Source organism: Bufo gargarizans, chromosome 9, assembly GCF_014858855.1.
Source record: "Bufo gargarizans isolate SCDJY-AF-19 chromosome 9, ASM1485885v1, whole genome shotgun sequence".
Classification (NCBI taxonomy): domain Eukaryota; kingdom Metazoa; phylum Chordata; class Amphibia; order Anura; family Bufonidae; genus Bufo; species Bufo gargarizans.
This window is the reverse complement of record NC_058088.1, coordinates 89,099,846-89,113,650: the sequence shown is the minus strand read 5'-3', so window position 1 is coordinate 89,113,650 and position 13,805 is coordinate 89,099,846.

The window sequence follows — 13,805 nt, the reverse complement described above, 5'->3', positions numbered from 1 at the left end:
TGGCTGACGTGAAGCCTGATTCTCTGCTATGACATGCAGACTGATTCTCTGCTGACATGAAGCCAGATTCTCTGTTACGGGACCTCTCTCCTCTGCCTGGGTGCTGGGCCTAAATATCTGACAATGGACTGTTGCAGTGGTTTCTGACGTGAAGCCTGATTCTCTGCTATGAGACCTCTCTCCAATTGATATTGGTTAATTTTTATTTATTTTATTTTTATTTTTATTCATTTCCCTATCCACATTTGTTTGCAGTGGATTTACCTACATGTTGCTGCCTTTTGCAGCCCTCTAGCCCTTTCCTGGGCTGTTTTACAGCCTTTTTAGTGCCTAAAAGTTCGGGTCCCCATTGACTTCAATGGGGTTCGGGTTCGGGACGAAGTTTGGATCGGGTTCGGATCCCGAACCCGAACATTTCCGGGAAGTTCGGCCGAACTTCTCGAACCCGAACATCCAGGTGTCCGCTCAACTCTAGTAGTAAACTAAGATTTTGTTTGTCAAACTGCAGAGACAAGAAATGACTGAAAAATGGTGGTTGGTCTGAAGATCTGAAAGGAGAAGATGAGGAAAGAGAACACCTATATCAAAGAGACGTCACTGGATATAAGATGTATGTGGTGCTGTATTACCCTGTATGTAGGGGTGGATGGAGGGGTTAGTAGTACAGTACTATCTGCACATTGTAAAAAAAAAGTAATCTGCAAAATACTATATATTTGTGTCAGAAGTTGTGCTTTTTTAATTTTTAGAATAATGATACAGCCATTTTATCTGATACTTTTGTGGTGATTCTTTTTTTTTCTCTATATTAAGTGACACTATAGTAACCAGAACCACAACAGCTAAACGTACTAGTTCTGGTGTCTATAGCATGTATCTGCAATCTTTTTAATGTAAACACTGCCTTTTCAGAAAAAAAGGCAGTATTTACATTACTGCCAAGGCACACTTCTAGTGGCCACTCATCATTATTAAAGTTTACTACTCAATGAGGTGTGTGGATTTATTTTTTTGAACCTCCAATTAACATTCCTGTTTACCCTGTCGGAAGGGCGAATATCACAGAAGACTGGGGAGTGATCTGAGAGAGTGATATCTCCAATCCTGGCTAAAGTGCAGAACTGTAGATGTTCTCTCGAGATGAAAATGTAGTCTATTCTACTATACGAGTTATTCCCTGCGGCGTAAAAGGAGTAGTCAATTAAGTTAGGGTTTAAACAGCGCCAAGTGTCTATCACTCCTAGGTTAAAAAGTTTAGTCTGAAGCAATTTAAGGGCCTTAGAGGGGATAGCAGATTTTTTTCTAGATGTGTCAAGAAGTGGATTAAGAGCTAGGTTGAAGTCCCCTGCTAGTACTAAAACTCCTTCTCTGTGTGTTTCTATTAGCTTAAAGAGGGAGGATAGCCAGGAAATTTGGTTCATGTTTGGTGCATATAAATTTACAAAAGTAAAGAGGGTTTGTCCTATGAGGCCCTTAAGAATAAGGTATCTACCCTCTGGGTCTTGAGTATGGGCCTTGTAGTGGAAGGCCAAACCCCTGCAAAAGCCAATACTAACTCCAGCTCCACAGTGATACCAGTTAGGGAATTTGGAGAAAGTAAGGTTTGGAAAATTACCCTGTTTAAAGTGAGTTTCCTGTAAAAAAGCAATAGAGCATTTCTCTCTATTCAGTTGGCTTCTTTTGGAAGGGGATCTCATTCCCTTGACATTATAAGATACTATTCTGAGGTTATTCATGTTGAAATGTATAAGTAGAGGGAAGGGGGGGGGGGGGGGCAAGGGAAACTCTCACCTTACAGGTATGTATCACTGTTATCAGGGGAGGGGGAGTGCCGCCTCGAGGAAGAGAGGCACCCAGTAACCCTCCTGGAGTATGGTGTAGCTGCCTGCTGCCGGACCAGTCATGTCTAAGAACCAGAACATAAATAATAATAAAAAAACATTACAACAAAACAGTGAAAATGTTGGCTTGTGAAAAGATATTTCTGAGAGTAAGAGTAGGATATGAGGAGAAAGAGAGAAAAGAGGGGGGAAGTTACTTAGTAAGATGTTGTATCACCCTTAGCGGAGGATGGGATCCGATGCAGGCTCTGATAGGAGATATCAGAGGAAGGTGGAATAGAAGAAAGAGTTTTAGCAGAAGAAGAAGGGGTTGTAAGAGACAGCAAAAAGAGAAAAGATGACGTGGCCCAATAAATGGGATCTTGCTAATTAAGCTCATCTTATTCTCCCAAGGTTAATCTTCTTGGCGTCGACTTGGAGTTTCCTCTTCTGCCCCTTTGTGGTTTAGGGGTTTGCTGCTTTTCCCAGGGTTCCAGAAGTGGGAGTGTTGGTAGGTCTGTTAGAATTTGAACAGGGTCCCAGTTCTGTATGTCTAGGGGTTTAATCCCCAGATGTGCATAAGCCTGGTTCAGATCTTGGAATGAGGAGATGTTGATCCTGTGACCTTCATGTGTAAATGAGAGTCCAAAGGGGAAAGTCCACCTGTACTGGGTATTTCTCGATCTGAGCCATTCTGTAAGAGGCTTTAAGGAGCGCCTTTTTATCAAAGTGGATTGAGTCAAATCTTGAAATATCAAAATGTCATGATCGTCCCACTTGACTGTTCTTGCCTCTCTTGCTTTAGAGATGACAGCCTCCTTTACTTGAAAATGCAGGAACTTGCATATGATATCTCTAGAAGGGGCTTTGGGGGCAGGTTTAGGCTTCAGGGCCCTTTGAGCCCTCTCTAGAAGCACCTTGTGTGCCGAATCAGGGCCCAGAAGGGAGAGGCAAATCTGGACAATAGTGTTAAGAATGTCCCCAGGGGCGACTGTTTCTGGTATGCCCCTGAAACGCAGGTTATTCCATCTCCCACGTTTTTCCTGGTCTTCAACGGCCTCATATAAAGAATTAATGTTAGCCTGAATCTTGTGGAGGTTATGCTGTACAGCGTTCTGGTGGTGAATATTCGCTGTCTGGGACTCCTCCAGTTATTCAACCCTGCGCCTTATATGCCGGACATCTTGCTTTTTTGACCAGGAGGTCAGAGCTCAGGGGCTCCAGCGCTGCTGCCAGCGAAGTAATGAGGGCATCCCTGAGGTATGTGCGGGAGATGGGTAGGGAATCGGTGTCTTCCTCACCTCTTTGAGACGCGCCAGAAGTTTCTGTTAGTTTGTGTGCAGCAGTGTGCGGCAAGGTCGGCGCCATCTTGGTTTCTCTGGCAGCATATGCAGAGACTGCTTTTTTAATGAATTTATCCATTTCTCCTTCATTCGATGAGGATCTGTGCTGGTTGGAGGAATCGGCTGCTTTAGAGCCTCCTATCTTAACCATCTTGGATCCGACAGGCTGGAAAAACAAGCTGTTTGGGCGATAGTGACCGGAGCTACTGCTGCATGCGACCGAACGGTTCAGGCGCTAGCTCCGTCCCCCCATTCAGGCCTTTTTGGGCCCGGTCATGAAAGGCTTAATATATTACCCCCTAAGTTTCCTAATGAATTCTAAATTGATGGAATTCATTTGCTCATCTCGGTAGCATCTATATTTATACATACCTCCTTATTTCTCTCTCTCTTGTAAAAGGCTTTGAGGATGAATATTTATGAAATGTATTTATTTTTATTTATTTTATTTTATGCACTTATATAGCGCTACTATATTCTGCAACGCTTTACAGACATTAGCATCCAACTGTCCCCAATGGGGCTCACAATCTAAGGTCCTTATCAGTATGTCTTTGGAGTGGGGGAGGAAACCCGAGTACCCGGAGGAAACCCTCGCAAACACGGGGAGAACATACTCCATAATAAACTTGATTTGTTACAAATCGATTAACTCATAGTCTGAATACCAATGTCAATGCAATATTTTAGCTTGTCCTTTTCAATAAATTAGCAAAGATTTTGAACATTGTGTTTACATTTTCTCATTATGGGGTATGGAGTGCAGGAGAAAAAATTCAACTTTTTTTATTTTAGCAGAAGGTTGCAACTAACAAAATATGAAAAAAGTGAAAGGATCTAAAGACTTTCCAAATGCACTATATATATATATATATATATATATATATATATATATAAATACGAAAAATGGCGGCACTGACTCTGTATGGAGAAAAATGGGTGCACGATCCAAGGGAATAGACTTCTTACCCCAAATTAGTATATCCAGAAAAAGGACGGCACTCCAGTCTTGAAAAGGTAAAATGTTCTTTAATCAACCATGCGGTGCAACGTTTCGGCTCCACTGAGCCTTTCTCAAGCCTTTCTGAGCCTTTCTCGCTTGAGAAAGGCTCAGTGGAGCCGAAACGTTGCACCGCATGGTTGATTAAAGAACATTTTACCTTTTCAAGACTGGAGTGCCGTCCTTTTTCTGGATATATATATATATATATATATATATATATATACAGTACAGACCAAAAGTTTGGACACACCTTCTCATTCAAAGAGTTTTCTTTATTTTCATGACTATGAAAATTGTAGATTCACACTGAAGGCATCAAAACTATGAATTAACACATGTGGAATTATATACATAACATAAAAGTGTGAAACAACTGAAAATATGTCATATTCTAGGTTCTTCAAAGTAGCCACCTTTTGCTTTGATTACTGCTTTCTCGTGATGAGCTTCAAGAGGTAGTCACCTGAAATGGTCTTCCAACAGTCTTGAAGGAGTTCCCAGAGATGCTTAGCACTTGTTGGCCCTTTTGCCTTCACTCTGCGGTCCAGCTCACCCCAAACCATCTCGATTGGGTTCAGGTCCGGTGACTGTGAAGGCCAGGTCATCTGGCGCAGCACCCCATCACTCTCCTTCATGGTCAAATAGCCCTTACACAGCCTGGAGGTGTGTTTGGGGTCATTGTCCTGTTGAAAAATAAATGATGGTCCAACTAAACGCAAACCGGATGGAATAGCATGCCGCTGCAAGATGCTGTGGTAGCAATGCTGGTTCAGTATGCCTTCAATTTTGAATAAACCCCCAACAGTGCCACCAGCAAAGCACCCCCACACCATCACACCTCCTCCTCCATGCTTCACGGTGGGTACCAGGCATGTAGAGGCCATCCGTTCACCTTTTCTGCGTCGCACAAAGACACGGTGGTTGGAACCAAAGATCTGAAATTTGGACTCATCAGACCAAAGCACAGATTTCCACTGGTCTAATGTCCATTCCTTGTGTTCTTTAGCCCAAACAAGTCTCTTCTGCTTGTTGCTTGTCCTTAGCAGTGGTTTCCTAGCAGATATTCTACCATGAAGGCCTGATTCACACAGTCTCCTCTTAAGGCCCCTTTCACATGGGCAATGCGGGAAAATGTGCGGGTGCCTTACGGGAACACCCGCGATTTTTCTGCGCGAGTGCAAAACATTGTATTGCGTTTTGCACTTGCGTGAAAAAAATCGTGCATGTTTGGTACCCAAACCCGAACTTCTTCACAGAAGTTCGGGTTTGGGATCAGTGTTCTGTAGATTGTATTATTTTCCCTTATAACATGGTTATAAGGGAAAATAATAGCATTCTGAATACAGAATGTATAGTAAAATAGCGCTGGAGGGGTTAAAAATAAAAATTTAACTCACCTTAGTCCACTTGATCGCGAAGCCCGGCATCTCCTTCTGTCTCCTTTGTTGAATAGGACCTGTGGTGAGCATTAAATACAGGTAAAGGACCTTTGATGACGTCACTCCGGTCATCACATGGTATGTCACATGATACGTCACATGATCTTTTACCATGGTGAATCACCATGGTAAAAGATCATGTGACGTACCATGTGATGACCGAAGTGACGTTATCAAAGGTCCTTTACCTGTATTTAATGCTCACCACAGGTCCTATTCAACAAAGGAAACAGAAGGAGATGCCGGGCTTCGCGATCAAGTGGACTAAGGTGAGTTCAAAATGCTATTATTTTCCCTTATAACCATGTTATAAGGGAAAATAATAATGATCAGGTCTCCATCCCGATAGTCTCCTAGCAACCGTGTGTGAAAATCGCACCGCATCCACACTTGCTTGCGGATGCTTGCGATTTTCACGCAACCCTATTCATTTCTATGGGACCTGCGTTACGTGAAAAACGCAGAATATAGAACATGCTGCGATTTTCACGCAACGCATAAGTGACGCGTGAAAATCACCGCTCATGTGAACAGCCCCAACTCACGCATCGCATCCGCGCGGAATACTCGCCCGTGTGAAAGGGGCCTAACAGTTGTTCTAGAGATGTGTCTGCTGCTAGAACTCTGTGTGGCATTGACCTGGTCTCTAATCTGAGCTGCTGTTAACCTGCGATTTCTGAGGCTGGTGACTCGGATGAACTTATCCTCCACAGCAGAGGTGACTCTTGGTCTTCCTTTCCTGGGGCGGTCCACATGTGAGCCAGTTTCTTTGTAGCGCTTGATGGTTTTTGTGACTTCACTTGGGGACACTTTCAAAGTTTTCCCAATTTTTTGGACTGACTGACCTTCATTTCTTAAAGTAATGATGGCCACTTGTTTTTCTTTACTTAGCTGCTTTTTTCTTGCCATAATACAAATTCTAACAGTCTATTCAGTAGGACTATCAGCTGTGTATCCACCTGACTTCTCCACAACGCAACTGATGGTCCCAACCCCATTTATAAGGCAAGAAATCCCACTTATTAAACCTGACAGGGGTCACCTGTGAAGTGAAAACCATTTCAGGTGACTACCTCTTGAAGCTCAACAAGAGAATGCCAAGAGTGTGCAAAGCAGTAATCAAAGCAAAGGGTGGCTACTTTGAAGAACCTAGAATATGACATATTTTCAGTTGTTTCACACTTTTTTGTTATGTATATAATTCCACATGTGTTAATTAATAGTTTTGATGCCTTCAGTGTGAATCTACAATTTTCATAGTCATGAAAATAAAGAAAACTCTTTGAATGAGAAGGTGTGTCCAAACTTTTGGTCTGTACTATATATATATATATATATATATATATAGTCACCACTTTATTTGTACCATGACCGTTGCTCAAAAAATATTTTAATAAAACCATTCTCCACATAAGGAAGTATGTAATTATTTGCATTACTGAGTCCTCAACAAAAATGCATTATTTTTATAGACAATATATGGTCAAATTACTATATGCCTCATCCCTAATTCTTAGCATACAGTATTTCCAATATTTATGTGTGTACATTATATTTTCGACATTGACATATAGTAGTTGTAGTGTTCCAATGTAAGCATGGAAAGGTTACAAAATTATTACTCTCAGCACAAATACAGGAACCTAAGTGGGCTTATTTAATTTTTGACCTAATGAAGATGAATAAGATCTTTCAGCATTTGTCGAATGAAAATTGTATTTACAGTGTAAAATCTGATTAAGTTTACATGGACTTCACTAGTCCAGAAAGCATGATTAATGTACCTACAGAAATGCATACACTACATTGTATGTGCGGCAGTTCTGTGTTTGACGTATTTGTGTTTTTCCTCATTTATCTCTGTATTTACTGGAGCAAAAGATTGAAGTCCTACAATACAAATCTGATTGTGAAGAGCACAGCAGTGAGATTTAAAGGAAATCTGTCACCAGGATAATCGCTATTGAAGTAAAGCCTTAGCCTAATAGCACTTAGTACCTTATTTCCAGATGTGCCTTTGTTTCAGCAATAGATCTTTTCTATCTTCTGAAAATCCAGTTTATTTGGTATGCAAATGAGCCAGTAAGGTGCCCAGAGGAGCGTCAATCTTGCAAGAAGGAGCCCAGGCACGCCTCGTGCCAGTGCCCAAGCCTGCCCTCATGCTGGGAGCAGGGTAAATGGGGCAGAGTTATGGCTTGAATGTAATGTAGTAGGGGTGGGTGGGCACATTGTGGAAGGAGGCTTGCCTGGGCTCCTTCCTGCAAGAATGACACCCCTCTGGGCACTTTCCTGCCTCATTTGCATACCAAATAAACTGGATGTTCAGAAGATAGAAAACATCTATTGCTGGAACAAAGGCACATCTGGAAATAAGTTACTAAGTGCTATTAGGCTAAGGCTTTACTTCAATAGTTTTTATCCTGGTGACAGATTTCCTTTAATGCACAAGCACCATGTATCTCATATACAGATGCCTACTGTTGATTATATCTACACATTTGTTGGTTTTAATTAAATACATGCGCAGGATTATTTTGTGTATTGAGATGGACATGGAATGTAATTACACTTGCATATTATATCACATTCATATTTTGTTTCTTAAACAATACATTGAACAAACGTGCAGGTATTAACCATATGCAGAAATAAGCTTTTTTAATTACATTTTTGCATTCTATCATAAATTAACTTTTGTAGCTACTTACATTTATTTATGATGATCCCAACAAGCCTTTTTTGTACTTCTCATCGTAAGATTTTGCTTCACTGCATAATGCTCATAGTCATTGCAGTTTATTTGCTCTTTTACTCAGTTACCACAAATTTTGATCAGGCAAAACTTTCTGAATAGTGTATGCTGGACTAGTAGCTATGTATTATATAGTGCACACTCTTTCAGTTTGCTGTAGGCCCCAGAGTTTAGACAGATAGTCTTCTGTACTATGTATAATTTATTGTTTTAGGATATACCTTTATGTGAGAAAATGACTTATCACAGTTAAGGAGATAGGGTGCTGTCAAGGTCAATGTTAAAGGGCGAAGTGATGAGAAGGTCACAGTTAAGGAGAGAGTACTGTGAAGGTCACAGTTAGGGGCCGGCCGCTGTTGAGGTCAATGTTAAGAGGTGTGGTGCTGTGGAGGTCACTGTTAATGGATCAGGGTTCTGTGGAGGTTACTGTTAAGGGGCAAGCCTCTGTGAAGGTCACAGTTAAGGGGAGGACTGCTGTGGAAGTCAATGTTAAGGGGTGGGGCGCAGTGGAGGTCACTGTTAAGGGGGTGGGCCACTGTGAATGTCATTGTTAAGGGGACGATCCTCTGTGAAGCACAATGTAAAGGGGGAAGGCTGATGTGGAGGTCATAGTTAAAGGGGTTGTCCAGGTTCAGAGCTGAACCTGGACAGCCCTCCATTTTCACCCAGGCAGCCCCCCTGACATGAGCATCGGAGCAGTTCATGCTCCGATGCTCTCCTTTGCCCTGCGGTAAATCGCGCAGGGCAAAGGCATTTTTCAGCGTTCCGGTGACAGTACCGGGCTCTCCATGGGGCTGACAGGAACCCCGGTGACGTCACCGGCACTGATGGGCGGGATTTGGCTCTGCCCTAGCCAGTAAAACGGCTAGGGCAGAGCTAAAGCCCGCCCCTCAGAGCCGGTGACGTCACCGAACACACTGCTGGGCGTAAGTTACCGCCCGGCAGTGTGTTATTAAAAACAAAAGAGCCTGTGCCCTGCGCGATCTAGCGCAGGGCACTGGAGCGCATCGGAGCATGAGATGCTCCGATGCTAGGCTCAGGAGGGCTGCCGGGGTGAATATAACGGTATGTCCGGGTTCAGCTCTGAACCCGGACAACCCCTTTAAGGGGGCATGCTTCTGTGGAGGTAAAAGTTAACCACTTCCAGACCAGGCCATTTGCCCCCTTCTTGACCAGGCCTAATTTTGCAAATCTCACTTTATGTGGTAATAACTTTGACATTAGAGATGGCCTTGCGGTTCGCCCAGCGGTCATTTTGCGGTGAACTTTGCTCATTCACAATTCGCCGAACATGCAAACGTATAGTGACGCCATATTCTTTTGCATTGCGCCGAACTTTGACTAATGACACATCCATCAGGTGGGACAGGACAGTCAATTGAGACATTTCAGCACATGGACACACCCCTACCCTATAAAAAAAAACGATATGGCCGCGATTTTACATTCAGTCTTTTGCCAGTGTAGGAAGAGGTTGCTGTGTGGAGCAGGGACAGACTGTTAGGGACACCAAACGCTAGCTAATAGGGCCACAAAAGTCAGTTTAAGGACTGGTATAGGTGTGCTATCGATAAGTGTGACATACTGAGGCGTGTGATATACTTTTAATATACTTTCTAACATAGAAAATATATTATAGTGCATTTGCATTGTGCACCAGTTGTGTGCGGTTCTGCTGCAATACTGCAGCTATACAGAGGGACAAATGATATTGGAATAATTAATTGTAACTGGTGTGATATACTTGTTGCCCCCCCAAAAAAACTGATTGAGACAGGGGTGTGATATACCTATAATATAATTTCTATATAGTGCATTTGTATTGTGCAGCAGTTGTGTGCGGTTCTGCTGAGATACCACAGCTATACAGAGGGACACATGCTAATGGAATAACCAATTGCAACTGGTGTGATATACCAGTAGCCCCCCAAAAAACGGATTGAGGCAGGGGTGTGATATACCTATAATATACTTTCTATATAGTGCATTTGTATTGTGCAGCAGTTGTGTGCGGTTCTGCTGCGATACCGCAGCTATACAGAGGGACAAGCGCTATTCGAACAACTAATTGCAACTGGTGTGATATACCAGTTTCCTCCCCAAAAAAATGATTGAGGCAGGGGTCTGATATACTTCTAATATACTTTCTATATAGTGCATTTGTATTGTGCAGCAGTTGTGTGCGGTTCTGCTAGGGTACCGCAGCTATATAGGGGGACAAACGGTATTGGAACAACTAATTGTAACTGGTGTGAGATACCAGTTGCCCCTCCCAAAAAATGATTGAGGCAGGGGTGTGATATACCTATGATTTCATTTCTATATAGTACATTTGTATTGTGTAGCAGTTGTGTGCGGTTCTACTGCGATACCGCAGCTATACAGAGGGACAAATGCTATTTGAACAACTAATTGCAACTGGTGTGATATACCAGATGCCCCCCCAAAAAACGATTAAGGGGTTTGATATTCCTGCTTCCAGCAAATAATCATTAAGGGATTCTATATACCTTCTTCCACAAATACTGCTTCTCTATAGGGACTTAGGGTAATTTTGAAAATGACAGGCAGAGGAAGAGGCAGGGTGGTAGTGGAAGAGGCAGGTGCACCAGGCCGAAGCCTAAGTGGGAAGTTGGAGAAGGTGCGTGCAATTACGTCAAAGGACGCACCAGAGTTGGTTGAGTGGCTCACTCAGCCTTCTGCTTTTGCACCCTCCTCATCCTCTGTATCAGCACCCTCCTCACTCTCTACCGTGTGCACCACCAAAGACACCACCACCACCATAGCCCCTCCACTCGAGTCAGAGGAGTTTTTTTCCCATCCATTCCCAGACCTTACCGATGAGCAGCCATTCTTGTCATCGGATGAGAAAGAGGAGGTAGCAACGGCCGCCATCCAGCGGTCTGACGACAGTACTCAAATCATCCCAAGGAGGGTGGTCCCCGCTGTTGCTGCTTACTCCCAGATCTCCAATGTCAGTGGTGGTGAAGGTGACGATGATGACGTGTCGATGGACATCACGTGGGTACCCACAAGAGAGGAAGAGAAGTGGAGTTCAGGGAGAGAGACAGAGTGGCAGATAGGGAGGAGAATGAGTGCACAGGAGACAAAAAGCAGACTGCAAATGTACATGGAGCGAGCCATCCACAATGCACAGTGACATCTGGCGATCCCAGGATGCCGGCACATGGCTCCCCAGTGTGGGCTTTTTTTTTTAACGTGTCAGCTACTAACAATAGTGTTGCCATCTGCAGCCTGTGCTGTCAATGCATAAGTCGCTGTAAGCCCAACACTCACCTAGGGAGGGATGACCGCCTTAAGAAGGCACCTGGCCTCCCATCACTGAGCCCGTCAGAGTCCACAAATCCACACTACTGTTGCTCCACGTCCTCTCTCTTCTCCTTGTCCTTCTCCTCCCATTTGTCCTCCAATCCACCTTTCACTGTGCCGTTGTCGCGTTTATCTGGCACAAGGCAGACTTCCGTGGCCCAAATGTTCGAATGTAAAATGTTGATGAAGCCGGATAACCCTATTGCCTAATGGCTGACCGCCGGCTTGTCGGAACTGCTAGCCTGCCAACTGCTGCCATTTAAACTGGTGGACTCGGAGGCCTTTAGAAAATTTGTGGCCATTGGCACACTACAATGAAAGGTCCCCGTAAGGAAATATTTCTCTCAGAAGGGCATCCCAGAGCTATATGGCCATGTTCAGTGGCAAGTTAATGTATCTCTGTCACACAGTGTCTGTGCCAAGATACATCTGACCACAGACACGTGGTCTAGCAAACACGGGCAGGGAAGGTACATTACTTTTACTGCCCACTGAGGGAACCTTCTTACGGCTGTCAAGCATGCAACCCGTGTGGATTTGGTGTTACCGCCACGGATTGCATGCAGGCCTGCCTCTTCTTCTTCTTCTTCTCCTCCTCCTACTCCATCCTCCGTCTCCTCCTTGGCTACCTCCTCTTTACCACTGCTACCGCCTCTTCCGCTGCACCCCCCCAGCTCCCCAGAATCTATTTGATGTGCCAGGTGAGACATTGCCATGCTGTGCTGCAGCTGTTGTGCCTGGAAGCCAAGAGCCACACCAGTTCTGCACTGCTTTCAGCTCTGCAGTCACAGGCCGATCAGTGGCTTACCCCGCTTAGTTTGACAGTTGGTAAAGTGGTGTGCAACAACAGTGCCAATCTGCTGAGCTCGCTGAAACAGGGCAAAATGACACACGTGCCGCGCATGGCACACGTCCTAAACTTAGTCGTGCAGCGATTCGTTGCCAAATACCCAGGGGTCCAGGACATCTTGTGGCAGGCCAGGAAAATCTCTGGCCATTTTAGAAGATCTTACATGGCCATGGCTCTCCTTGCTGACGTTAAGTGGCGACACAACTTTCCTGTCAGACGTCTGATTTGTGACTGCCCGACGGGCTGGAACTCCACCTTGTCTATGCTTGATAAACGCGCCATTAACTACTACCTGTACGAACTCTGTGGCAGGACAGGTTCTGTGGAGCTTGTTTATTTTTTTCACCGCACCAGTGGCTGCTCATGCGCGAAACATGCAGACTTCTGTGGCCGATTAATGAGATCACCAAACTGGTGAGTCGCAGCCAGGGCGCCATCAGTCACATCGTACCTTACGCCTTTTTTCTGGAGCATGCATTGTGTCGTGTCATCTATCAAGCCGTCGAGGAGCAGGAGCAGGAAGATGAGGAAGTTGCAATGCTGAATGAATTTCCAGGGGGGGCTACTCCATCTGAGACAAGTCAGCAGTAGTCTGAAGAGGAGTCAGAGGAGGATGGTGCCTGGGGAAGGAGGAGGAGGAGCAAGAAGAGCAGGCTTTAACTTTTCTGGGATCCCTGGTGTTATCCGTGGATGGGGGCTGGAGACCGAGGATGACATTCTCCTGACCAAAGCAGGAGCCAGGCCGCTCCACCGCTGCCAATTTAGTGCAAATGGGGGCCTTCAAGCTCCAGAGTTTGAATAGGTACACCCATATAAAAAGCTTAAAGTGCAAGGACCGGGTGGCAACGTACTTAGACCTCAGATGCAAACACAAAATGGCGGACATGTTACCAGCATCACAGTGGGCTGTCAGAATGCAGCATTTCCAGGCCTTGCATCGAGAGATGCTGCTTTCTGCTGTTGCGGTCGCTGGCAGAGGAATTTCTACCCACAAAGAAACAGTTGCGGGTACCAACAGTACATGCAAAAAGAGGGCGGTTTGAATATGTGTTGATCACTTCGGATATGAGATCATTCTTGCAGCCAACCCAGGGAACGCCTAGGCCGACAGGTGTCCGACTACATCGGGTTAACGGCCGATGTGGATGCTCTGAGAAGCAAGGAATCCTTGGACAACTAGGTGTGCAGGCTTGACCTGTAGCCAGACCTGGCACAATTTGCCATGGAACTTTTGGCTTGGCGCTCGTCCAGTGTCCTGTCCGAAAGGA